At 41.1% G+C, this 26,633-nt stretch overlaps 1 protein-coding gene across 49 annotated transcripts in view; it reads left to right on the forward strand.

Annotated features, from left to right (window-relative positions):
* Positions 1-26,633, forward strand: part of LOC129621605 (potassium channel subfamily K member 5-like) — a 382,936-nt gene that overhangs the window by 82,263 nt on the left and 274,040 nt on the right. For 4 of the 49 annotated variants that reach the window (XR_008699524.1, XR_008699522.1, XR_008699517.1 and 1 more), the window contains exons 1-2: positions 3,623-3,803; positions 7,374-7,482. The exons of 4 other annotated variants lie outside the window; for them this stretch is intronic. The gene's annotated coding sequence lies outside the window, so the exon portion shown is untranslated. Of the gene's footprint in view, positions 1-2,973; positions 3,804-7,373; positions 7,483-8,020; positions 8,114-9,987; positions 10,007-14,999; positions 15,291-21,103; positions 23,910-26,633 lie in introns of those variants that run through there. 41 more of the 49 variants (XR_008699536.1, XR_008699533.1, XR_008699534.1 and 38 more) reach the window with 30 other exon arrangements.

The raw sequence follows: 26,633 nt of genomic DNA on the forward strand, positions 1-26,633 counted from the left end.
TTTCTGTGTTTCATTGCTCTTAGGATGTACATTTTGAAATGGTCACTAATTCCCTGTTCACAATGAATTTGTTAACCTTTCAAGGAATGTTTGAATTTTAAGAGAGGATGGTGAGAGGAGGGTAGTGATCGACACTAGGGACCAAAATGCTCCTGGGAGGCAGAATCTTCACATCAGTGTCTCACATAACATTTCTGTCAAACCTGCAGTGTGGTCCATAGACATGCATCTTCAGCATCACCTAGGAACTTGCAAGAAATGTAGATTCTCAGGCCTCGTCCAAAACCTTCAAGTCAGAATCCAAGATGATTTATATGCACATTAGAGTCTGAGAGGCACTGTTTTAGGGAAAGAGCCATTTCATAAGGTGGTTGTGAGGATTTAACGGGAAAGCATGCACAGAGCACCCAATACATGCAGGTGTCTTAATGGGTACTTAAAAAATACTCTTTGTAAATCCCAAGATGGCAAAAAGGGTCCTCTGTCTTCAGAGCCAGTGATGCAAAATGCAGATAAAGAAAGAAAGAACAGTGTAGCACTCCTTAAAGCACTAAAATAGGAAGTCTTTTTTTCCCTCCTGTGGGTTTTTTTTTTTTTGGCCAGAGGAAGGGAAAATAGTAAATGTGGAGGAAGGAGTGAACATAACTGGCAAATAAGAGTGAGAAAATATGGAATGGAAAAACAAGGTATTTAGGAATGAAATACCTTGAGGTGATGAAAGAAGAAATAAACAAGGGGAAAAAGGCTCTTAAAATGCACACTGCTGAAAATTTGGAGGTAGGGAAAACTAGAGTTCTCTGGAATTGGCAGGGAGGTATGAGTGTGTGATGTGTAGAGAGAGAGACAGCCAAACCCAAGTGATTTAGCCTAAGGTTGGCTAAAAAACCCTTCATGTAACATGCTAAGCTTGTGTTTTGAATTTTCACTCAACGACATCTTTGTACAGAAGAACAGCATGGTTTGGTTTTGGGCCCCAGTGACTGGAATGAGTGGGAAGCAAGTGGCCAAAGGAGAGACTGTGAGGTTGTGCTGAGGTGTCAGTAAACACACAGGCAAAGTGCTGACTCTCAACAACAGACCCTTTTTGGGGGTCTAGATGACTGGTGAGTCTACTGGTAATTACATCCACACTAATATTAATAGATGGGAACTAAATCACAACCCCTCTGCCCCCTCCATTCAAGGGATGATTGCCAGCATGGGGTGAGTTAGGGACATGGTGCTTTCTCCACCCTGAAGACAGTAGATAGTGAGGGATGGTGGCCAGCATTAGGAAGGGCAGAAAGGAGTATTCTGCTTTCCTTCTGTCCCACCTGAGCCCCTGTCAACGAAGGATCCCAGGCAGGATGGGGAAGAAGGAGGGTTTGGTGATGCAGGAGAAAGAGACATTAATCCTCAGCTCTGTGATGACGTGCTAAGACAGCTAACTTTTCTGAATCTCTATTTCTGAATCTTTGTAAAATGGGTCATGCCTCTCCAGAATGTCATGAGGTGAATTAGTATCAGTTCTAAAAAATATTAGCCTTAGGTCAAGATGGGGACTTAGACATCTTGTAGAATCAAATCTCTTCTTTTTGTAGGTGAAAACTGAGACCAGGACAGTCAAGTAACTTGCTTAGGGACACGCACAATTACTTACCAACAGATATACGAATCACTACCAGGTCTCCTTAGTCCGAACCTAGGCCTTAAAATATTTAGAAGCTTATTCTACTGTCTTCTATGTTAAATTCTGGAGATAAATGTGCTTGCACTTTAATTTCTGGCTTGTTGACTTTTGTGAGCTAAGGCCGGGATACTTAATGATAAGTGTTTTAGCAGCTGTTGATTCTGAGTCCGACTTTCCATTTTACTGAAAGGAATAAACTTTACATTTTATCCAGATTTGAACTTTTGGCTTGCCTCATTTTTTATTAGCCTGGAAATTCCGGTTAGCTCAGTGCTCTTTACTGTTGTGGACATTTGTTGGTGCCTTGGAAAGAGCATGGATGGGCTTTGGAATACTCAGCCTGGCAGGATATATATATATATCCTGCCAGGCTGTGAGATATATATATATATATATATATATATATATAGAGAGAGAGAGAGAGAGAGAGAGAGAGAGAGCGAGCGAGCGCTTTATTATAAGGGATTGGATTATGTGATCATGGAGGCTGAGAAGTCCCATGACCTGCTGTCGGCAAGCTGGAAACCTAGGCAAGTTAGTGGTATAATTCAGTCCAAGTGTGAAAGCCTGAGACCCAGGGGAGCTGGTGGTGTAAATCCCAGGCCAAGGACTGGAGAAGATTAGATATGTTCCAGCTTAACCAGTGAGGCAGGAAAAAAGGGGCAAATTCCTTCTTCCCCACCTTTTATTTTATTCAGGCCCTCAGTGGATTGAAGAATGACCACCCACATTGCAGAGGGCAAGCTACTTTACTGAGTCCAATTCAAATGCAAATCTCATCCCAAACACCCTTACAGACATACCCAGAAATAACTAATCTGAGCACATAAAATTGTTACTCTTTCTAGTCAGGCTCCAATAAGCGTCCTCCTGCTGGGTGGTTTGCGCCAATCAGAAAGCTTTAGGGCTGCTTCCCTGGTGGTTCAGTGGTAAAGAATCCACGTGCCGATGCAGGAGACACAGATTCGATCCCTGATCGGGGAAGATCCCACATGCCATGGGGCAACCAAGCCTGGGCACCACAAGTGTTGAGCCTGTGCTCTAGAACCCAGGAACTGCAACTACTGAGCCCATGTGTTACAACTACGAAAGCCCGAGTGCTCTAGAGCCTGTGCTCCTCAGCAAGAGAAGCCACTGCAATGAGAAGCCCGCACACTGTGAATGGCGGGGGGGGGGGGGGGGGGGGGCGGCGCGGGGAGGGGGGGGCCGCGGGGAGGGGGGGCGCGGGGGGGGGGCGCGGGGGGGGGCGCGGGGGGCGGGTCCTGTCAGCTGGAAGAGGGTGGAGTTCTCACTGGGCAGGCGCATGCGTGCTGCTCAGGCTCCAGTACCGGTGCCGCCATCTTGAATTGACTGTAACTTCTGCACACATCCCCACAGAGCTGAGGTGCTCTTGCAGCCGTTTAGCACCGTAAACTCTGGTCTAAAGTGCAGGGTTAAGGTCTCTGCACTCTGACTTTATCAGCAAATGAAACTAGACGGAGCACAATGGGGAACACATGTACACCTGTGGTGGATTCATTTAGATATATGGCAAAACCAATACAATATTGTAAAGTTAAAAAATAAAATAAAAAAAAATAAATTTAAAAAAAAAAAAGAAGAAAGAAAGGTTCCACTATTTTATTACCCAGCTTCTATCTTTATTTCCTAGGACTTGTTAATGGGCTTTGCCAGTGACAAAATTAACTATCACAAATAGGTTCTTTTGGAGCTGATTGATAATTATTAGAAATAATGTTTTAAACGTTCCTAGAAGAGGATCTGGAATATAATAGGAGCTCCATAAATGTTAGCTATCACTATCAGTAAATCCTCACTGAGTGCTTAACTGAGTGAAAGGTGATGGTTAATTGGGAGCTCAACCTCACAGTTAGAGACAGAATACTTGCCAGGTGTCTTCACTGATCTGCCAGAGTGTTTACAGGTGGCAAGACCAGCCTATCACTGGCCCCAACCAAAAACTGAGCATGAACCTCTGATTGCAGATAGTTAAAAAAAAGTCAGCCATATGCTATAATGCCTTGGCCACCCTTCTCTCCTGTAGTTCATCTGGGTTGTCCTGCTGTCTCCCACACTAGTTTATGTGACTGCTCTATCATCAGAAAATTCTCTGCAACCCTTTTCTAGGGAGAAGGTAAGTAGGCAGTTGTTTTCCTGGGTCATTGTTATTTCTTTGCCTTCCTGAAACTCATTTCTTTTGCATCTCAAACTTCAATTTCTTGTTTCCATGGGAAGTCTCCTGTTTGGTCCTCATGTGGGTAGGCTGGGAGTAAATTCTAGCCAGATAGGATCAAACTAGAGAAGTGGCTGCTTTCACAAAGAAAAAGAGAAGTGATTGGTTCACTTTCTTTTATTTATTTACTTATTTTTTTGAGAAAGGATGATGTATTTTTATGTTTTGCATAAAGTCAGTAGTTTGGGCTTCATCCATATTGATCAGTGGTAAAGGGCCTATTTATGTGGTGCATCTGGGAAATGACTTTGTGACCGAAATAGGAAGAGACATGCTCATTGTACCAGTGAGCAGAGTGTGGTTTTCCATTTTGTCCTGTGATTGGTCTCTCTGTCCAGGGAGACACTAAATGTAGCTCTAGAATATGGAGGAACAGTGCATTGTATTCAGTGAAAAACCCTGATCTGTTGGTCTTGGAATAATGGTGTGAAGAGGGATGTAGAGTAAATAATTAGAATGTAATCTAATATTAGCAGCTATGGACTGGCTTCCTGTGAGGTGGATTTAGGGATGCTTCGATTCTTAATACCATCAACATGCAGTTGAAATATACACACACATCAGAGGCTGGGTCACAGCTGGTATGTCATGGAGTATTTTCAGGAAAGGAAATAAGGGATTTACAGGGGGCAGAAATAAATAAGCCACATTTCCCCTTGTCTGTGTCATGCCAGACAGGGAGACTGTATATTTGTAAAATAATGTATTTCACTGTATATTTTTTAAGGTCTTAACATGCACAGAGGAAATGCTATGCATTTCCTTTCAGATTTTTTTTTTTTAATCATTGCCTTCAAAACTTAGGGTGAAATGCCCTTCAACTCCCTAAGGCTGGGTGAATCTCCCATTAACTCTGGGAGTTAATGTATCAAGATAGATTCTCACCTGCAGATCTGAAGACCAACAGAGTCAGCTTGGGGTTATCTTGCCCTCCATCAAAAGCTTGATTTGAACAGAGAATTGAGAAATACATGTTTACATTTCAGAAGCAACTCCATTTAATATCCTACATGACATTTAGGGCTTAAGGAAATATATGGAATTGCTTATGGGAGGCATCAAGCAAAAAAAAAAAAAAAAAAATCTGATTTTCTTACACTCCAAGTAGGGCCAAGAGAGTGGATTTTGCAGTTTTGTTCTATCTGCACAATGGTGTCAGGCACTCAGCACACTTGGGAACATAGACTGAGCTGTGACTAGCAACTAGTGTGATTGATTTATGTTTAAGTGGACCCATAAAAACTGTGGTAACCATGAGGCAATTCTGTAAGGGTCACAAACAAAGTTAGCTCTATGATAGCTTGTCTCAGAAAATATCATCAGTACTGCAGTGGTGTTCTGTTTGGGCTGTTATATTGATTGCCCCAGTCTGACGAACTTCTGGAAAGCTCGTTGATCCATTTCTCAAGCAGGTTCCCACTAGCCTTGATTAATTTGTTCTCTTCCAGCTGCATTCCACTCCTGATTGCTTATGGAGCTCTTGGAAAGCCTGCTTGGTGGGTGGTGAATGTTCAAAACTCCAAGCCATCAATCTTTTAGAAACCAGAAGATATCCTCAGATTATCTTCTCTTCAACCGCCAGATTTTAGGGAGATAAACCTGAGGACATCTCTTACTGGTGTCACCTGGAGCTGATTTGGGCCCCCTGGAGGAATCAAGGGTGGGGCTGGGAGATAGGCGGCATGCCTGAGTAGAGCTTGTTTCTCAGGCATTGCTTTGGAAGAGACTATCAAAACACAGAAGTCGGTTTATGAGTTTGTACCTTAGCAATCTCTCATGTCCAAAGGGGAGCGAGACTGCTTCTTCTTTTATTAAAAAAAAAAAAATTTATTTATTTGTGGATGTGGTGGGTCTCAGTTGCCCCATGTTGTTCTTTGTTGCGGTGCACAGGCTCACTTGCCCTGAAGGCATGTGGGATTTTTGTTACCTGAGCAGAGATTGAACCTGTGTCCTCTGCATATGGGAGGTGGATTCTTAATCATTGGACCTCCAGGGAAGTCCTTAGAGCAGCGGTCTTTAACCTTTTTGGCACCAAGGACCAGTTTCGTGGAAGGCAGTTTTTCCATGGATCCGAGGGTGGGGATGTGGGGTGGGGAGATGGTTCAGGTGGTAATGGGGGTGATGGGGAGCGGCAGATGTGGCTGTGCTTGCTCGCCGCCATGCATCTCCTGCTATGCAGCCTGATTCCTAACAGGCCATGGACTGGTACTAGTCCTCATCCCGGGGATTGGGGACCTGCCCTAGACTGTTTCTTTCCCTGGCAAGAACTAATGTTTTACGTAGTGGCAGAACAAACAAAAATGGCCCTCAGTGAAAATCCAGTGTTCCCCTGCCCTTTCCTTCTTTGCGCAGGAGTAGCAGTTTTAGTGAAGCAAAGAGGAGGTTCTTGTACTGTAGGTGAGCTGAGTGTCCTTTGGGTGGAAGAAAGAGGGTCTTGTTGGATAAGGAGAGACCGTGGGGAACCCTGGATGGGAGGAAGGATGTTATGATGGAGAGGACAGAGCTGCACGGCAGGTTTGCCCCTCTTACCCCATCCCCAGAGATAGTAAAGCAACCTCGGGGTGATCACACACCATGGCCTGCCTTGTCCTAAGGCACTCAGGCCCGTGTCAGGACCTCTCTCCTGGCAGAGTTGTGCTGTTGCCTCGCCCTTTGTGCCCAGGGCACTGCTGCCTTGGCATGGCCTCACCACTGGTTTGTGGAAGGCCCAGGGAAAGTTAATATTGCTCAGCTGAAAGTTTGGAATCTAGCCAGTTTCTCAGGCTGTTCTTGGGAAGTCCCTTGTTCAGGATTTGTCATTTGGGATCTTGTTGGAAATCTCTCCCTTTCCCTACTTCTCTCTGAAGTTATGTCATACAATCCAGAGGAGTCACTTATACAGTTATTCACCTCTTCTCCTAGAAGAGAGATACTGAGAATTACTCGAGTGTCTCAGCTTTGAGACACTTGCCAGGTTCCACTGTCCATGGGGTTTCTCAGGAAAGAATACTGAAATGGGTTGCCCCTGAAGGGATACAGTGGGGAGGGAGGTGGGAGAGGGGTTCAGGATAGAGGGGATACATGTATACCTATGAATGAATGAATGAATGTGTGCCTGGTGGTATCTGACTCTTTTTGACCCTATGGACCCTATGGCCTGCCAGGCTCCTCTTGTCCATGGAATTTTCCAGGCAAGAATACTAGAGTGGGTTGCCCTTTGCTTCTCTAGGGGATCTTCCTGACCCAGGGATCAAACCCCTGTCTCCTGCATCTCTTGTATTGTAGGTGGACTCTTTATCACTTCAGCCGTCGGGGAAGTCCATGTATACCTATGGCCGATTCATATTGATGTATGGCAAAAATCATCACAATATTGTATAGTAATTACCCTCCAATTAAATAAATAAAAAAGAATACTGGAGTGGGTTGCCATCTCCTTCTCCACGGGATCTTCTCGAGCTAGGGATCCAACCCTCATCTTCTGTATTGCAGGTGGATTCTTTACCACTGAGCCACCTATTTATAGCAAGATACTAATCCAAAATAGAGGGCCACTGTACCTATGAATGGATCCCTTAGAAGAAGAATCTCAGGAGGATCGGTAAGAACTTTTCATGTCTCAGAGCCAAGAATATACAGGAATACCTTGAAGATACTGTGGGCTTTGTTCCAGACCACTCAATAAAGAAAACATTGCAATAAAGAAAGTGACAAATTTTTTTTGTTTCCCAGTGCATATAAAAGTTATGTTTACACTATACTGTAATCTATTAAGTCTTTAATACCATAAGTTGAAAAAATAATGTTCATACCTTAATTTTAAAATAATTTATTGCTAAAAAATTCTAGCTAACATCTGAGTCTTGAGGTTTTTTTCAAAATTGGAGTCAATCCTTTCAAACCTTGCTGCTGCTTTCTCATCAACTAAGTTTGTGTAATATTCTAAACCCTTTGTTGTCATTTCAACAATCTTCACAGCATCATCACTGGGAGTAGATTTCATCTCACTTTTCATTTCACTTTCTTTTTGCTCGTCTATAAGGAACAACTCCTCATTGTTCAGGTTTTATTATGATATTGCAGTAATTCAGTCACATCTTCAGGCTCTATTTCTATTCTAGTTCTCTTGCTATTTCCAGCACACAGAAGTGTGTTATTTCCTCCATGAAGTCTTGAACCCCTTAAAGTCATCCATGAGGATAGAGATCGGCTTCTTCCAAACTCCTGTTAATGTTGGTATTTTTGCCTATTCCATAAATCACAAATGTTCTTAATGACATTTAAGAATGGTGAATCCTTTCCATAAGGTTTTCAATTTACTTTGCTCAGATTCATCAGAGGAATCATTGTCTGTGGCAGCTATACCCTTACGAAATATATTTCTTAAATAATAAGACTGAAAAATTACTCCTTGGTTCATGGTTGCAGAATGGATGTTGTGTTATCAGGGATGTTCATCTCTTTCTGTAATTTTGTTGTCCATCTCCATCAGAGCTCTTGGGTGACCGGGTGTGTCATTAATGAGCAAAATCATTTTAAAAGGAGTTTATTTCTGAGCAGCGAGTCTAAGCAGTGGGGTTAAAATAGTCAGTAAACCATGTTGTAAACAGATACACTGTCATTCAGGCTTTGTTTCCTTTATAGAGCACAGATAAAGTAGATTTAGCATAATTCTTAAGGGCCCTAGGATTTGGACACCATTAAGTGACTAACAGACACACACACCGTGTTATGTGGGTCTTCCCTTGTGGCTCAGCCAATAACCAGTCTCTGTGCAATGCAGGAAACCTGGGTTCGACTCCTTGGTCAGGAAGATTCCCTTGGAGAAGGAAATGGCAACCCACTCCAGTGTTCTTGCCCAGGAAATCACATGGACAGAGGAGCCTGGCAGGCTACAGTCCATGGCATCACAAGAGTTGGACATGACTGAGCGACTAAACCTACCTAAGGTTTTCAAAATGGGAAATAAGCATTGTATTCAATTTAAACTCACCAGCTGCAGTAGCCCCTAGCAAGAGACAGCCTGTCCTTTGGAACTAGGCATTGACTTCTCTCCAGCTATGAAAATCCTGTATGGCATCTTCTTCCAATAGAAGGCTGTTTGGTCTACACTGAAAATCTGTCATCTAGTGCAGTGACCCTTCTAAATGGTCTTAGAACTCCTGGATTCCTTGCTGCAGCTTCTGCATCAGCACTTGCTGCTTCACTTTGCACTTCTGTGTTATAGAGATGGCTTCTTCCCTTAAACTTCATGAACCAACTTCTGCTAGCTTCAGACTTTTCTTCTGCAAATTCCTCACACCTCTGTCTTCATAGAATTGAAGAGAGTTAGAATTGAAGTTGGTTTGGTTTGGTTTAAGAGAATGTTGTGGCTAGTTTGATCTTCTATCCAGATCACTAAAACTTTCTTCATATCAGCCATAAGGCTGTTTCACTTTTTTATCATTCATGTGTTCACTGGAGTAGCATGTTTAGTTTCCTTTAAGAACTTTTCCTTTGCATGCACAACTTGGGTACTCTTTGGAGCAAAAGGCCTATATTTCAGTCTATCTCAGCTTTTCACTACATTAATGGGTTAAATTTGCTGTCTTATATGGGCCAGTTTGTGGCACCTCAAATGATGAAAGTAGTGACATCAAAGATTACTAATCATAGCTCATCATAACAAATATAAAAATAACTTAAAAGTTGGAAAAATTACAAAAATTACCAAAATGTGACATAGAGACATGAAGTAAAGAAATGATGTTGAAAAAATGGCACCAAAAGACTTGCTTGATACAGGGTTGCCACAAAACTCCAACTTTTGAAAAAATGCAGTGTCTGCTCAGCATGATATAATGAGGTGTGCCTGTAGTCTGACTGGCTGCATTTGGATTCCTCAGAGAAGTGGCTTAATATGTGTTCTATGTGTAATAAATGACAAGGACTTAATGTAGTTCACCCTGAAGTTACAAATGTGGCATCTGAGTTTGCAAAAGGAATTCTAGAAGTCAGTTGTCATTGCATTGTAGTGACTTTCATTCAAGAATCTTACAGCCCCGGCAGCTCATGCTCATAGCATCTTGATGAGTAGGTGGCACATAGGAATGTCCTTGTTTTGCAGAATGGAGGCAGAAAAAGGAGTTCTTAGGTACAGACAATCTGGATCTGTGCCCATTTTTTATGAATCACAGACTTCCGGAAAGCTCACTTTCCCAGCAGGGCTTCTTCGCTCCAAAATAGCAAGTATTGCCACTGGTAACATGGAAAATTAATGGTGCTCATATTATTCACATGGGGTTTAACTGAGAGAAGATCTCAGGTTTCTGAGCAAAAGTTTGGCTCACAGACTAATTATATTCAATATAGTGGGGGAAAGAGTGCAAGAATTTCTATGTTGGCACTAAAATAGTATAAGAAATACAATCAGTTCAGTTGGTCATTTTTCACACAGCAGACAGCAGACTAAACAGTCCTAAATCAGGCAATTATTTTAGTAATGATAATTTTAGTTTTTCTTGAGTGATTTGAAAATGCTCAATGAGAGATTTCTTCCTAAGCCATTCTCTTCCATTTAGCTGTAAGGAATCATGACTGCTGACCTCTGAGATAGGAGTGAGCAGAGGGCAGGCTCTGGGTGACTTAGAACCAGACCACCCTTCTCAGAGAAGGGACTTCACATGGCTGTCCTTTGAGTTAGCTCACTTTGCTCTTACTCTGCTAGGTTTTGTAAACCAGGCCAAACATGAGCAGGCCTCCTTGGGTCTTGGGTAGCCACAACAGCTCAGAAGGCAGATATACAGAAGCGAATTTTATTTGCTGTGATAAGCAAGAACTGTGGGGTTTATGGAGTGATAATCAGATTCTGTTAAATTTGCTTCAGCATTGCCCAAGACCAGAAAAATAAACATAACGATAGAGGCCAATCTTTCACTTTGCTGCGTCCGAGGCTGACAAAATTGTAGATGAATAAGAGATCGTGAACTATTGGGACTTTTTTTTTACTCTGTGTGAAACATCATCCTGAACAGTAGTTTGATTTTATTGTGAAGAATAAATTCTGAACGAGTCAGTGAGAGAAACAGTAGGGAAGCAACCTGCAGGGGTTTTTAACTTTCTCTCCTACTGTTCCAAAGATGCTGTTGTTAGATTTATACTCAGTGCAACGGCTTAGTAAATACTTGTGGAGTAACCACTGTTTCTTTTTTAAATTTTATGTATTATCATTTCTGTATACATGACCCTTTATAAAAAATTAATTGCATGATAACATGAACTTCTATAAAAACCCTCATGCATGCCAGAACTAGAACATAATTAACAACTTATATCAATTACTCTTCCTTATTCAGTCTTTTTCTCCTATTCCTGGATGCATTTTCTTACTTTTTTTTGGTTTATGAAAATGTATTATTTAGTTTTATTAATTTTAAAAATTAATTTATTTTTTATTGAAGGATAATTGCTTTACAGAATTTTGCTGTTTTCTGTCAAACCTCAACATAAATAAGCCATAGGTATACATATATCCCCTCCTGAAGCTCCTTCCTGTCTCCCTCCCCATCCCACTATTTATTAATCTTTAAACTTTATATAAAGGGCAGAATACTACATGAAGTCTTTTGGAATTTGTCTTCTTCACTCAAAATTAAGATACTACAATTTTTCCGTTGTTGAATGTAGTTGTAGTTTGTTTTCTCTGCTATACAACATTTCATTATGTTGACATATTACCATTTATTTATTCATCCTACTGTGGATAGGTATTTGATTATTTCCAGGTATTTGATTACTTGTGGTATTACACTGTTCAATGCTATAAACGTTCTCTCCTGGTATATATGTGGATTTCTCTTGGGTGCATATATAGAAATGGAATGCTGAGCTGCAGGGTATAACATGGTCAAATATAATGCCAGTTTGTTTTCAGGAGTTTTTATTTCTTAAGAGCAAGTATGGTTCATTCTTCACATAGCATGCAACAGATCTGTTCTCTCTGAGGTCTCATGAGCATCGTGAATAATCTCGAGAGTGAATGCTCAGTGAAATAGAGTGGTGGGCAAATAAGGCAATGTGGAAAATTTGGCAACGTTTTCAAAGAGGCCTTGTCAGACAGATGTTTCCAGAATTTAAGTGATTCAGAGAGTTGTTTACTTTGGATGAAAGCCAGTGTCTTCTGGAGTTGGTGAGGACTGATTTGGATGGAGAGGGATCAGTAAAGCATCTATTGCTGAAGTTCTGACAAAGTGAGGATTGGAACTGAGAAATGGGTGAAGTCAGAAGCAAGGCGTCTGCAAACTCGATCACCACAGTTGACTACTCTTACCATGTAGTGAGGCTTCCTGCTTTCAGCAAACAGGGCCACTGCACAGGTTTATCAACTGCTCTCACCAAAAATCCAGAGACTCTCAATACTGCTGTTTGTTTCAGTCTGCCAGGGGCAAAATGCCATGGGGGAAGTGGCTGACTTGTCTTCCTTTTTGCTTGTGGAATGGTTTGAAAATGTTTGGAAGGGGAATGTCTAGATCTACCAGGGCCTCCTTTATCCTAGGTGGGGCTGCTTTTCTCTTATTGATAGTTATCTTCCATATCCTGGGGCCCAATGAGAAACACCACTTTCTCTCTCTCTTCCCCCTCCTCCACCCCAGATTTCTAAGGGCCCATGGCCAATGATCTGTATGTGTGTGCGTGCTAAGTCGCTTCAGTAGAGTCCAACTCTTTGCAACCCTATGGACTGTAGCCCTCCAGGCTCCTCTGTTCTTGGGAATTCTTCAGGTAAGAATGCTAGAGTTGTTTGTCATGCCCTTTTCCAAGGGATCTTGCCAATCCAGGGATTGAATCCACATCTCTTATGTCTCCTGCACTGGCAGGTGGATTCTTTACCACTAGCACCACCAGGGAAGCCCTAATGATCTGTATTCTGTCAAATCAAAGGAACCAGCTTTCTTACTTTTCTCTGTTTTCCTTCCATACCATAGACATCTTTTCAGTGGATGCAAATTTGAAACAAATCCGTGCTATTGCATATCTAAGTTGAGACTTGTAGCTGCTAGGTTGGAGTGAAGTTTCATTTAGTAGGGGAAATGGGGTTGCTGGCTTTGACTCTTTTCAGGGATCCTTAAGGTCAGAGACAGACCACCCATTGGTTTTGAAGGGTTAGTGTCAGACATAGTTCTGCTTGGAAACAAAGGCATTGTAAGATTTAAGAGTCTTGGCATGGTCTATTCTGCAAACCTCTTTGAGCCAGGTCAAGGAACTACCTTTAGGTTTCCTCCTAGCTCTCCCATGCCTTCTTCCCCCTTCACATGCCTTCCTCCCTTCCCTGTCCCTTCTTTCTACTCTCTCTCCTTGCTTTCATTTCTTCTGGCAGCTAGTGGAGAACCCAGAAGAAAACAAGGAGTTAAGACAGTCATGAAGTTGGACAGTATTCTGTTCATACTTATCTGGGACTTGGAAATAGAATAATTAGCCTGAAAACTGTATTAAATGATGAAGCCTCTACCCGTATTTTATGTTAGCATTTAGGGTGAGGGGGTGAAATTACAAGCTGTGTGACTTGCAAATGGAATAAGGCAGATGACTAATTTTCTCTGTGCTTAATGCCAATAGTATTACCCAAGAAATAGCCAGCACCATGCCAGGTTCCCTTTCTTCATTCTAGTCACCCCATCTTTAAGGCACAATGTAGTTAAACTCTTACAGAAGCCTTATAAGGAAATTATTATTATTGTGGCCAGTTTACAGATAAGGAAATGAAGGCTTAGAAAAGTTAAGTACCTTGATATATCTGGGTAGGGGAGAAGCTAGTATTTTAACCTTAACTGCAAGCCTGGCTTGCAAAGTTTGCTTGGAAAGGTTTGCTGTTGTTAGAAGGAACGGGGCCCTGGAACCAACTGATGGAGAAGAATCCTTAATGTTTAGTATCGAGTTACCAAAGGCTATGCATATGCGCTTTACCCCTGACAGCAGGAGCTCACCGTGATCCCAAGCTTTTACTCAAACCACAAATGACCTGCTTCATTATATTTCTTAATTCAAGTCAGGAATACTTTATCTCGCTCCATGAAACAAGTCCATTAAATTATGGGTGTAATTGTTCCTTCTAAACAATAGGAAGTAACACCTCTCACCTTATAGCACATGTTGTGCTTTGAGGAAAAAATTGGCTTCTTGTAAGCTGAATATATTAAGGGGTGTGGTATTTTAATGAGAACCTTGGTAAACACGTAACTGTTCTGAATAGTTTATTCCAAGTTCAGAGTATCGCCCACACTCATTTGGGTTTTATTCCTACTTCCAGCCAAATGCCATGAATCAAGGAGTGTTCCTGGCAAGGTCTATGCTCAGTTACAGGCAACCCTAAAAGGCAGGAGCGAAAGTGTTGCTGATAGAGAGCAGGTTTGGCCAGCAGTGGCCGGGCAATTTCAGAATATTTGCTGAACACGGTCCACAAACCCCAAGAGTCCCGAGGGGAGCTCAGAAAACTGAAAGAAGGGGCCCCACTCTGTGTCTTCTGAGGAAAGGTCATCATACGAGTTACGAAGGAGGCTTTTACCAATGTTTCTAGTTACTGTTTTTCTATTAAATGTTACTGTTTAACAGAATAACCTCCTGGTACTGACTTAATCAACAAAAATTTAATGAGATCTTAAACTGTTGAAGAGTCAAGTGTAGAAGAGGAGATAGAAATTCTTACAACCAACTGTGATTGACTACCTGTAAGAGCTAGGAGGTCAAGAAGATTTGTATTTTAATTGCAAATTAAAAAAAAAAAAAAAAAAAAAAACTGTCCTGCAATTTTCTTCCTCAAAGCACTTGTTACTCAGTTCCTAAGATGACTCATATTCTACATTTCTTTAATCATTCTTTTCCGTTTTGCCTCACAGAAGCAATATCCACTTTACAAACGTGTTTTGTTTGAAAAGATTATTTGTAAATTGGTTCTTGGGAACTAAAAATATATTTCCCATGAAGTGTTACAGTAGCAATTAGAATCTCAATTGACTATTAATATAGTAAAACATATTCTAGTAAATCATATATAATTATTTTTATAGGAAAATGAGTTCCTCATTCTAATTTTAAATCAAATCTCCACCTAATTAATCAACCTCTCTGGGTTCTTTGTCATTCCAGTCAGAAGCAGAACAGTTCAACACAAAAAAGATCAAGTGTTTGTGTGGAATGTAATATACACCCAGTGAGATGTCACAAAGAGTGCCGCTTCAGCTGGATATTTTGGAGAATGTTTAGGATTTGAATTGGTGAAAGGAAAAGAGGAAAGCATTTCAGGCAAAATGAGCAAAATCGTGGAAATGGGGGTAATCATGAATAGGAAATGGGGTATATTAATGGCAAGCTCTGGCGAAAATAAGAGTTGTATTTGAGAGTGTGTTGAAGACCATGCTTGGGGTAGCTCAGCAGTTGGATGGCTTCGAATGAGGGATTTGGAATTTAAGAAAGGAAGAAAGTGTTCAATAAATATATGTTAAATGAATGTCTTACTTATACTAACATTGGTCTCTATCTTTCTTTCCCTCTTGTTTATTTTATCTTATCTTCTCCTGTTTCTTTCTTCCCAGGCCTCTCAAGCCTTCTAATCACTTTGGCCTCTTCCCAGGTTATACAGGATTTTCCCCATCTTCCTATGCAAGGGGATGGGAGAATTTTACTTATTCCTTATCAGATGCAGTGATTTTTGTGGAAGTCTTCTAATGAGGCTGTAATGCATCACATCTCCATTTTTTGGCCCTTCATTTCTGTTGTTGTTTAGCCACTAAGTTGTGTCTGACTCTTTTGTGACCCTCTGGACTGTAGCCTGCCAGACTCCTCTGGCCATGGGATTTCCCAGGCCATGAATATTAGAGTGGGTTGCCATTTTCTTCTCCAAGGGATCTTCCCAATCCAGGCATCAAACCTGTACCTCCTGCATTGTTGGTGGATTCTTTACCACTGAGCCAGCCTGGGACGCCTCTTGTGGTTTCTGAGTGAACTGCTAGTCAGTGGGCCCCTCTTGCAAGGGCCCAGCTGTCCAGAGCTCTGTAGCTTTGCCCACATGGCAGGTTTTAGCAAAGCTCGAATTAGAAATTGGAGGGATAAGCATCTGTATCTTGTGACTCTGATCATGACATTGGCAGTGGAGAATGTATAGGAACTCTAGGAAGGTCTTCCCCAGGCATCAGCATTCCCCTCAGTCCCCCTATGTGTCTGCCCCTTCAGTCTTTCTGGCTCAGATGCCAGACACTTTGCTTTTATTAGTGCCCCCAAATATTTCTTGTTCCTTCTACATTCCCCCAGCTATAGTTTCTATTAATTTGAAAATTTTAACCTGTTTCCTAGGGTCATCTGGAAGAATTAATCTGTATTAGTTTTCAAATTTCAGTACCTGATTCATGATGGATTCCTCATTTGGGGAAAAAAAAGTCATTTCAAAATTCCACTGTTTTTGGTTTCATTTTATTGTTTTGCTGTGGTCTTGATCATAGTAAAAAGTACTGATGGAACTTTAGTAAATAGAGGGTACTTTATGGGCATAGTAAAGATACTTTCTATATCCCATGCTGGGGCCTGTGGCTTTTAATTTATGGATGCTTTGGGGGATTATGGAATAAGATATTTGAACTTGATATAATTGAGCTATATCTTGGATGTTTATGTGCTCCATCTATGTTCTTATCAGAACCCTGTTACTGGACTGGAGTTGCCGCTCTTCAAAAGTCATTCATTTCTTTAGGGCATGCTTATGTTCTCAGTTGTGTCTGACTCTTTGCGACCCTGTGGACCATAGCCCACCAGCCTCCTCTGTCTATGTAATTCTGCAGGCAAGAATACTAGAGTGGGTTGCCATTTCTTTAGGGCAGAGTCCATTTAAAATGCAGGAACCTGTGCTTAATGTGAATGTGAATATGTTATATGAATGTGTTTTACTCATTCAACCCTGAATGCGAATTAGTTTCAGATCCTTTGGGCTGTTAGACCCTTGAGACATGGGCTCAATGAGTATAAGAAGGTACCACAAATGTTCTTGAATTGGTCCTCAGTTGTTATTCTCAACCTGGGGGCTTTGATATATACACATTCTTGGTCCTCACTCTTGGAAACTGTGGTTTGATAGGTCTGGGTATGGCCTAACCTCTGCATATAAACTCCTCAAGTGGTTTGACTCCTGGTTGAGGTATCACAGCCACTGATACTGTAATGTCTTTCCCTAAGCAGACAATCGTACTGACTGCTTGAAAGGGGGTTCTAAGCCCAAATGGATGGACAGGCCTGGGTGGGATTCTGCACCAGGGGCCTTGTTTTGAAATGGAGCTCTATGTTAAAATGGGAGCAGTCTTTAGAGAAGGTTTCTGGCCAGTTTGGATTACTCACTGGGGGGATAATATTTGCTGCCACTAGGAAAAGGGAGAGATTTCTTCCCACTTCAGACGCCTCCTTTAGATGTGCCAAATGAGTGATACTTAGGCTCTTCACTGTGCAGAGCCACTGGGGAGAGGAGGAGCCAGTGGCTGGCAGCTGGCCCTGAAATTAGCATCATAGTGTAAATACATCAGCACCTACATGCCAGCAGCTTCAGCGGCTTTTGTGACACCTCTTCCCTGGGACATTTCTACCCAATAACTGTTGTACCTGCTGTTTGTACATTGGTCCTTTCATCAGGGCCTTCTCTGAGCCGCATGGTCCCCAGATTTCTCCAGTACAGAAATAAATTTCTCCAGCATAGGAAAACTTGGTGGGAGAAGGGAGTCTTGAACAAAATTTTTCAGTAATCTCTCTGGGGATGGCCTATTGCATGACTTTCTCTTCTTACTTTCTCCACAAAATCCATATAGCAAAAATAAAAACAAACTCAGCCCTCTTTCTGGATCATTATAATTTGAAGGGTTGGCCCAGGCTGGGTGTAGATGGAGGAAAGGAATCATGATTTAGAGCAGATGTGCTATTCTTATGTAATCTGAGCTTCAAGTACCAAAGGAAAATTTCTGAATCACTCAGGCCCAAAACAGCACCTCTGAGGGTCTGTTGTTTTGTCTTTTTCTTTTTTTTTGGACAGTCATCTTCCTTCCTACAGCAACCTCATCCCCACTCCAGGCCTCAGGAGAAAAGGCAGTTGTGAACTCTAGCCAACAAGAAATCCCGCAGGGAAAGTTCATCAGAGCTGGGTGTGAATCTACCTTCTGCCCTGGCTGCAGGGGGAGGCCAGCAGAGAGGTCATACCTCCTCCATTCTCCTGCCTCTGTCCACTTGCAGTCTTTTAAAACCACATTCCACTGAGGACCCAAGGAGAGATATTCCAGACCCTTGGAGAGGAACTGTGGCATGTTTGTCATTGTATCCCAGCCTCTGCCCTGGGTTTTGGCACACAGTTTGGGCGCTTAAAAATGCTAGTTGAATAAGTGGTAATGACCATTCCACATTCTGGTTCTGGTTGAATTAAGACTGATTATTTTTCCATTTCATACCTCCCAAGCTTTCCTCTTTATCTCAGCAATAACCTCCATTCCCTGCTCACTTCCCTTAAACAGCAAGTTTGGGCTCTTGGAGCAAAATTACTTTTCTTACGGCCTTGATGAAGAATTGCAGCTTGTCACGTATCGGACCTCACATTTTTACCTATTTTTTCTTAGTAGTGCTTTGCCCATTACTGACAAGTTGAGACTTGTGAAATGTCCCTTAAATAAGCCAAAACATGGTCTCACCAACATGAGCAGCATTATTTTCAGTCCTAGCCTCCAGCCAAGTTTCTTGGATCAAGGCCAGCAAGCACACATTCTTTATCTGTAGAATGGGGATAAATATACCACTTCATTTACCGTGAGGAGACAAATGTATTTAGCAATTAGAGTAGTCTTGTGTCTGAGTGTGGGATCAGGATCCAGCCTCCTGGATGTGGATTCCAGCTCCATCACTTTCTACCTGTGTGACCTTGAGCCAGTGACAGTCTCTTAGTGCCTCAGTTTCCACTATGGTAAAATAAGGTACATAGTGGTATCTACCACATGGGATTGTTGTGAGGAATAAAATGAAAGTATGCATAGTGTGTGAGATTGGTGTCTGGCATGTGGTGAGGTCCAGGAAATGTTAGCTTTGAATTAAGAGCAGACACTCCTTGGATGATGGCAGTCGAGGATCATAATTTGGCCAAATGGGAATTTTATCTAGGATCTTCCTACCCTCCTGCCCAAGCAACAGTCTGAACTACTATGACTGTTTTAACTTTGTCATTTAGAATCTACTCAGAGTCTAGAGTAGACAAGAGTAATTGTTCACTTCATTACCTTTTCCCCATTTTGGAAAGAAGTGCAGCTTCTTTTTTTAAGTTGAAGTGGTACAAAGGAGCTGTCAACAGATTGGAGGCTTAATGGGTAGGGTTTTGGTCTGGGTTAGGAAGAATGTGTATATTTTCTCTGTAAAGAGATAACAGATAATAAATAATCTGTGGCCACCACACGATCTTCCTGTTTAATTCTTTAATTTTTTTTGGAGGAGATAGGTGGAGGAGAAATATATCATGTACACAAAAGACAGTGTGATGCATATAAATAGTTTAAAGCAGGGATTAGCAAACTGCAGCGTGTGGGCTAAATTTTGACTGTGGCCTCTTATGGTAGAGCCTGTGAGCTAAGAGTGGCTTTTCATTTTTAAAGTGTTATGGAAAAAAACAGAAGAAGATACACGAAACCTTGTATATGGCCCTAAAATACTTAACTATCTTGCCCTTTATAGAAAAAGTTTGCCAACCTCTGTTTAAAGAATACTAATAAATCACCCCTCCTCCCATCTCCAATTATCTCATGAAATAGAACACCACAAATATCTTTGAAGCTTGTGGGCACCCCTTCCTGACCACATCCAAAGCCCTCCCCCAGAGTTAACCGTAATTCTGAATTTTATGTTATTCATTCCTTTGCTTAAATTTTTTATCCTACACACACATATATATTAATATATATGTATACAGGGATATTATTTCATTTTTTCTTGACCTCTGTATAAGTGGAATAATACTCTGTATTTTCTTCCATCACATGGTTTATTCTTTCAAGATTACCTTTTTTTTCAATTTGAGATCATCTAGGTGTATGTGTGAAGCTAAAATTCATTAATTTGTACTGCTGGGCATCTTTGTGTGTGCATATCCTCTGCATATTTATCTCTTCTATTCTTGATGGACATTTGAGTTTCCATTTTTTTCCTATTATGAACACTTGCTATCAGCATTCTTATTCCAATTTCATGGTGCATATGTGCAAGAGGTTCTGTAGATGTGGACTCATTGCGTCATTGGTATGTTTCTTTAACTTTACCAAGTGATACCAAATGGCTTTCCAAGGTGATTGTATAAATTTCATTCTGTTGCAGTTACCGAACATTGCATAATGAACTGTCCCAATGCTTAAAACAACAATATTCGTTTGCTCATGATTGTGCATGTCAAGAATTTGGGAAGAGCTTGGCTGAGTGATTTGTCTCTGATCCACGTGGTGTAAACTGAGGTTCCTGGGGCTGGAGGATCCATGCTAGGATGGCTTTCTTTATTCATGTATCTACATCGTGGTGTTCTTTGGTCTCTTCCTTCACATAGTATCTCAGCCTCCAGGGCTTTTCCACATGGGTTGGATTCTCAGAGAATAGTGGCCTCAGGACAGTCTGAATTCTTAAATGGTAGCTCAGGGTTCCAAGAACAAATGTGCCAAAAATTGGAAGTGGTAACTGCCAGTCTCTTAAAGCCTGGACATAGAAACTTGCATAATATCATTTCTGCCACATGCTGTTGTCAGAGTAGTCACAGAGCCTGCCCAGAATCAAAGGGAGAGAAACACATATCCTCCATATCTTTGGGGGTGAGTATACTAGACAGTAATAATTTGTGGCCTCCAACTTTGCCACACATTCCCTGTGGTCAGGTATGAGAGGTCCTATTGCTATACATCCTTCTTAATACTTGGTATAGTCAAGCTTTAGAACTGTTGTCTCTCTGGTGACTATGAAAACATAGGAAGAATGTTTTAAAATATCATTTATCGAATATTTACTGTGTGCTGGGCACTGTGCTAAATGCTTTGCATTTCCCCCCTCCTTTTAATCATAACCACTATTTGAAGTAGATACTATTACTTTTGGAGAGGTTAATTAACTTGCCATAGGTCAAGTAGCTAATAACTGGCAGAATGTAGACTTGAACAGAGATTTACCTGACTGCTAAGCCCTTGCATTTAATTTTTCCTTTCCATCCCTAGATGTGAGCTGAGATGATGATTTGAGGCCGAAGTTAAACTATGAAGAAAATGTAAAATATTAAGAAATGATGATTAACACATGAAGTAATTAGAAAAAAAATGACTTAAAATTTTTTATTCCTCTAACTTGGGAGCACCATTTCCCCCTTCCTCTGTCAAGCAATGAAAAAAAAAAATTGTTTGATTCTGAAAATGAAAAATAAGAACAGAACAAAGCAGAGCTTTTTAGTGCTTAATAGGAATTAGTATTCCAGTTTTCAGAGATGAGCTGGAACTGACCTCATGGTACATAGAGCATGGTGGAAGAAGCATTTTTATTTCTTTCATCTAAATCAAGGGAACACTGCAGTTTTTGTGATTTGACCAGCCCAGAAGGGAAGAATGTGAATCTCTTGCCAGAGAAAATTTTGGATCACACTTTCCTTAGAGCCTAAATCAGAATCTCGTTGGTCATTTTTCTATATCTTTGCTATATCTATTCCTGATGAATCGGAACAAAGCTGGTGCCTCATTAGCACATCATTCACCAGCCAGACATTCACAATAAAAAATCCACTTTTTGGTAGTGTGGGGATTCCCAGGGCCAGGACCAAAGCCCCACGATGTTACATGGAGATGTTTCATAGTGATGGAGCTTTGGGACCTAACTCTCCTCCCCCTGACTTCATGACTTAATTCATGGTATGGATTCACTAGTCCTTGAGGAAAATACATTTCTTGGATTTCTACTGGCAAATTAATTGCTTAATGCCTGGCATTCTGGAATTCCAAACCATTGGGGATCATTCTTTAGATACACCATTTTTTCCCCAAACTTTAATCTCTTTCACTGACTGAATTAATTTCACCCATCCATTCTTCCTCAACCTGTTCTTTTCTAGGCATCCCTCTTAATTCACTTTCCCAACACTCAGTGCCCTTGAGAAGTCTCAGTATGTCTTCCTCAACTTTACGGCATCTCACCTTAACTAGCTTCTGTTTAATTGAAAAATCAGTATTCCTGGTTTCCATTTGCATTATTGCTCTGAGTGTTGCACAAAGTACTTAGAGTGTTATCAACAATGTTTGCTGCTGCTGCTGCTAAGTCGCTTCAGTCATGTCCGACTCTGTGCGACCCAATGGACGGCAGCCCACCAGGCTCCCCCGTCCCTGGGATTCTCCAAGCAAGAACACTGGAGTGGGTTGCCATTTCCTTCTCCATGCATGAAAGTGAAAAGTGAAAGTGAAGTTGCTCAATTGTGTCCGACTCTTAGCGACCACATGGACTGCAGCCTACCAGGCTCCTCCGTCTGTGGGATTTTCCAGGCAAGAGTACTGGAGTGGGGTGCCATTGCCTTCTCCAATCAACAATGTTTACCCAAGTTTGAATATCACCCCAGAGGGATGGATTCTGGGTTATGTATGGGGCCATTCATCCTTTGTTTCCTTTCCCAGTCTTGAGAAGTTTTGGATTAGTGGTTCTCTAGTCTGGCTTTACTTTTTGCTGCCCTGTTATATGTTGAAAGGACTGAAAAGTTCTGACCACATGGAAAGTCTCAAGCTCATAGAATCACACACACACATACACACACACATATTATTGACTTAAAAATAGCAAAATCAGAAATTCTTTTATGTTTAGAATCTCATGCAGAGTGTTATTTAGGATCTGTTAATATATTAGTGGTTTTAAAAAATAATAGAACTTAAAGGAAAAACATTTGAGCTTGAGGATAACACACTATCCACTTGATTATAGGGGACCCGGTTTTTTCATGGTGACATTCTCAGCCCTGATAGCTTTTTTCTCCTCATGATTTAGTAGCTATCTTAGTTCCTGGAAATGGATTTTCAATTGTGGTGACCTCTAACGGCGATCACATGACATGTGAGTTGGGGGGAGCTACAAATGTCTCCCGTGGAGGTGGTGATGCCAACAAAGTGTGAAAGAGAATCTACCCTCTCTGTAAGTCAAAGCTAAGGATTCACTTGAAAAGATCCACCAAGTATTAAGAGCTTTAAACTTAATTTTATTTTAACATCAATAGAAATAGGAGCTTTTCTACTTAGCTTGGGGAAAAATGTCTGATAAGCTTTTCTGGGGACCTAAAAGAAATGTCTCTTATTGCCAACACAAGCAAAATATGTAAAGGGATATTTTTCTACCTTGAGGAAGAAATGTTTCGTAGACAATCAGGGTTTCTTCTTGCTACAACTCTATGATTTTTTGTAGAATGGAGTCTTTACTGTGACATATTGAGTCAGAATTGGGGGAAATAATTTTTTCCTCCTGGCTTATGATGGTTATGAGGTGAACCCTCTTTAAACTTTCAGAGATGTCAGAAACAAAACACAACAAAATGTTCTCTACAGGCCCCATTGGTCTCTACAAGCCCCATTGCCTGATTTGGGAGAAAGATGATTTAATTCAGAGCCAGCCACTTTCAAGATTGGTGGAACTAGATCTTATTGTATAATGTGTTCCAAAGGGAAGTTCCTTTGGGGGCAATGCTGGAAGCAGGATGCCTTGAGAGCCCAGACACTGTGCTGAACTCACATGGATGCTCCAGCAGATGGGCTATTCCTTTTAAGTCTCCTCCTCCAGGCTACTCTGTATGCCTCTGACTTATCCCCAACCCCCCCCCCCCAAAAAAAGCTATGAATGATTTATTTGTCTTTGCTTTTGAAGTGAAATCCTACTGTATTTAATGTACACCCATTGAATAAAAGCCAATTAAGAGCCAAGTAAGAGTGTTTTGCCAATTTAAAAATTATATATTTTTGTGAATATGGATGAACTAGTCAAATAAAATTTAATTTGTCAACACTGGTGCTCATCTCTATTTAAAATAACATGTCTAAAAGGACTTCCCCAGTGGCTCAGCTGTGAAGAATCTGCCTGAGATGCAGGAGCTGCCAGAGATGTGGGTTCAATCCCTGTGTTGGGAAGATTCCCTGGAGAAGGGAATGACAACCCACTTCAGTATTCTTGCCTGGGGAATCCCATGGACAGAAGAGCCTGGTGGGCTACAGTTCATAGGGTTGCAAAAAGTTGGACACGACTATAGCAACTTGGCATGCACACACATCTAAATTAATAAATTAATATGAAAATAGTAGTTTTTCCACTCCCGGTGTCCAGAAACAATTTTGTTTAAACTCTTTATATGCATGTTTTTTCCATGACCCATTTTTGAATGACTTAACACAGATTCCTAGGGCTCATCATTCTCACTTCTGAGTTGTTTGAAAAATAGCACATTTGAATCCCTGTTTAATGTGATCACAAGAACCACTGTGCCAAACCTCATGTACTTATGTATTTGGCTAATATTAGGTAGTTGGGTTTTCACTCTCATGTATGTTATATATTTGTGATCTCCAAAATGAAACCACTTTATTGATTTTAAAAATTATTTTTAAAGCCTTGTTTATTTTTAACTGCATTCAGTAGTTGCAAATATAAATCTTAACCTATGGGAATAAATTACTAAATTTATGTTAAATTGCTTTTTTAGAAAAACTTACCAACATATGTAAGTATCTGAACAAGCATGGACTATGGTGGTTTTAAAGATTTGGTGTCTTCTCCATTCCATCCCCAGCATTTTGTAGTTAAAAATAAAATAATTGAGAAAACAGCTTGTTATTTGAAATATTTTGTAAGGAATCTTATATAAGACAACTCCATTTGTGAGGAGTTGAAAGGAGGAGGGAACCCAGGAGGGAGGTTTCCTCTAGGAGAGAAAAGAAAATCTTTGCCTTGCAATAGGGCATTTGTAACAAGAGAAGGGATACAATAATTCTATTTTCCTCTTTAAAGTGTTCATTTAATTTGCTTATGTGGAAGTACCTGTTAATTCTGTTCCTTCTCTTCCATTCTGCTTATAGAAAAGGTCGATAAACTTGTGGAATGGTACTTAGAGAAGGCCCCTCTGCTTACTTCCTCATGTTTCTCTTACAGAGTCATTTTGAATTCCCTTTAGAAAAAGAGACAGGGAGGATTACGTTTGCTGAGAAAACCCTTTTGAACCTAGCACTTTAGACAGAGAAAGAAACTGGATCATGTTAAAGCAGTTTTAATTGTTGAAATACCATTAATTGTTGAAAACACCATGAATAATGAAAGCCCAGTGGTGCACCTGTTAGGCTGCATGAACCATTTTCTATGTGATGTTATGGAGTAACCTTAGATAATTTCTTGATTTGGTCATCACCATCTTTGTCATCATTTCCATCACTACTGTCATTCACTGGTCACATATGGTGCCATGGACTGCACACATCAATTGACACAAATCATCTCTCCTGCATTGCACAGCTACATTCCAGCTTGCTTTTGGTAGGAATATTTAGAGAGGAAGACAGTTTGCATGTAATAACAGTCTTGTACAGCTCGGTGGCTTGTTTTCAGCCCCTGTCAATCATGGCAATACTACAACCCACAACCCTTCAGGCTCTGAAGGGAAATATCCTTATCAGTCAGTTCAGTTGCTCAGTTGTGTCTGACTCTTTGTGACCCCATGGACTGCAGCACTCCAGAATTCCCTGCCCATCACCAACTCCCCAAGCTTGCTCAATCCCATGTCCATCAAGTCAGTGATGCCATCCAACCATCTCATCCTCTGTCATCCCCTTCTCCTCCCAGCTTCAATCTTTCCCAGCATCAGGGTCTTTTCCAGTGAGTCAGTTCTTTGCATCAGGTGGCCAAAGTATTGGAGTTTCAGCTTCAGCATCAGTCCTTCCATGAATATTCAGGACTGATTTCCTTTAGAATTGACTGGTTTGATCTCCTTGCAGTCCAAGGGACTCTCAAGAGTTTTCTCCAACACCGTGGTTCAAAAGCATCAATTCTTTGGTGCTCAGCTTTCTTTATAGTCCAACTCTCACATCCATACATGACTACTGGAAAAACTATAGCTTTAACTAGATGGACCTTTGTTGGCAGAGTAATGTCTCTGCTTTTTAATATGCTGTCCAGGTTGGTCATAGCTTTTCTTCCAAGGAGCAAGCATCTTTTAATTTCATGGCTGCAGTCACCATCTGCAGTGATTTTGGAGCCCAAGAAAATAAAGTCTGTCACTGTTTCCATTGTTTCCCCATCTAATTGCCATGAAGTGGTGGGACTGGATGCCATGATCTTAGTTTTTTGAATTTTGAGTTTTAAGCCAGCCTTTTCACTCTCCTCTTTCACTTTCATCAAGAGGCCTCTTTGCTTTCTGCCATAAGGGTGGTATCATCTGCATATCTGAGGTTATTGATATTTCTCCCTGCAGTCTTGATTCCAGCTTGTGTTTCATCCAGCCCAGCATTTCACATGATGTACTCTGCATGTAAGTTAATAAGCAGGGTGACAATATACAGCCTTGATGTACTCATTTCCCAATTTGAAACCAGTGCATTGTTCCATGTCCAGTTTTAACTGTTGCTTCTTGACCTGCATACAGATTTCTCAGATTATATAACTATCCTTATACAAAATGACTAAGACAGGATTTTTCTGTCTGTATCACTCTCTTTTCATCTTCCCCTTGCTGCAGACCTCATTCAA

The sequence above is a fragment of the Bubalus kerabau genome, chromosome 10, assembly GCF_029407905.1.
Source record: "Bubalus kerabau isolate K-KA32 ecotype Philippines breed swamp buffalo chromosome 10, PCC_UOA_SB_1v2, whole genome shotgun sequence".
NCBI classification, from domain to species: domain Eukaryota; kingdom Metazoa; phylum Chordata; class Mammalia; order Artiodactyla; family Bovidae; genus Bubalus; species Bubalus kerabau.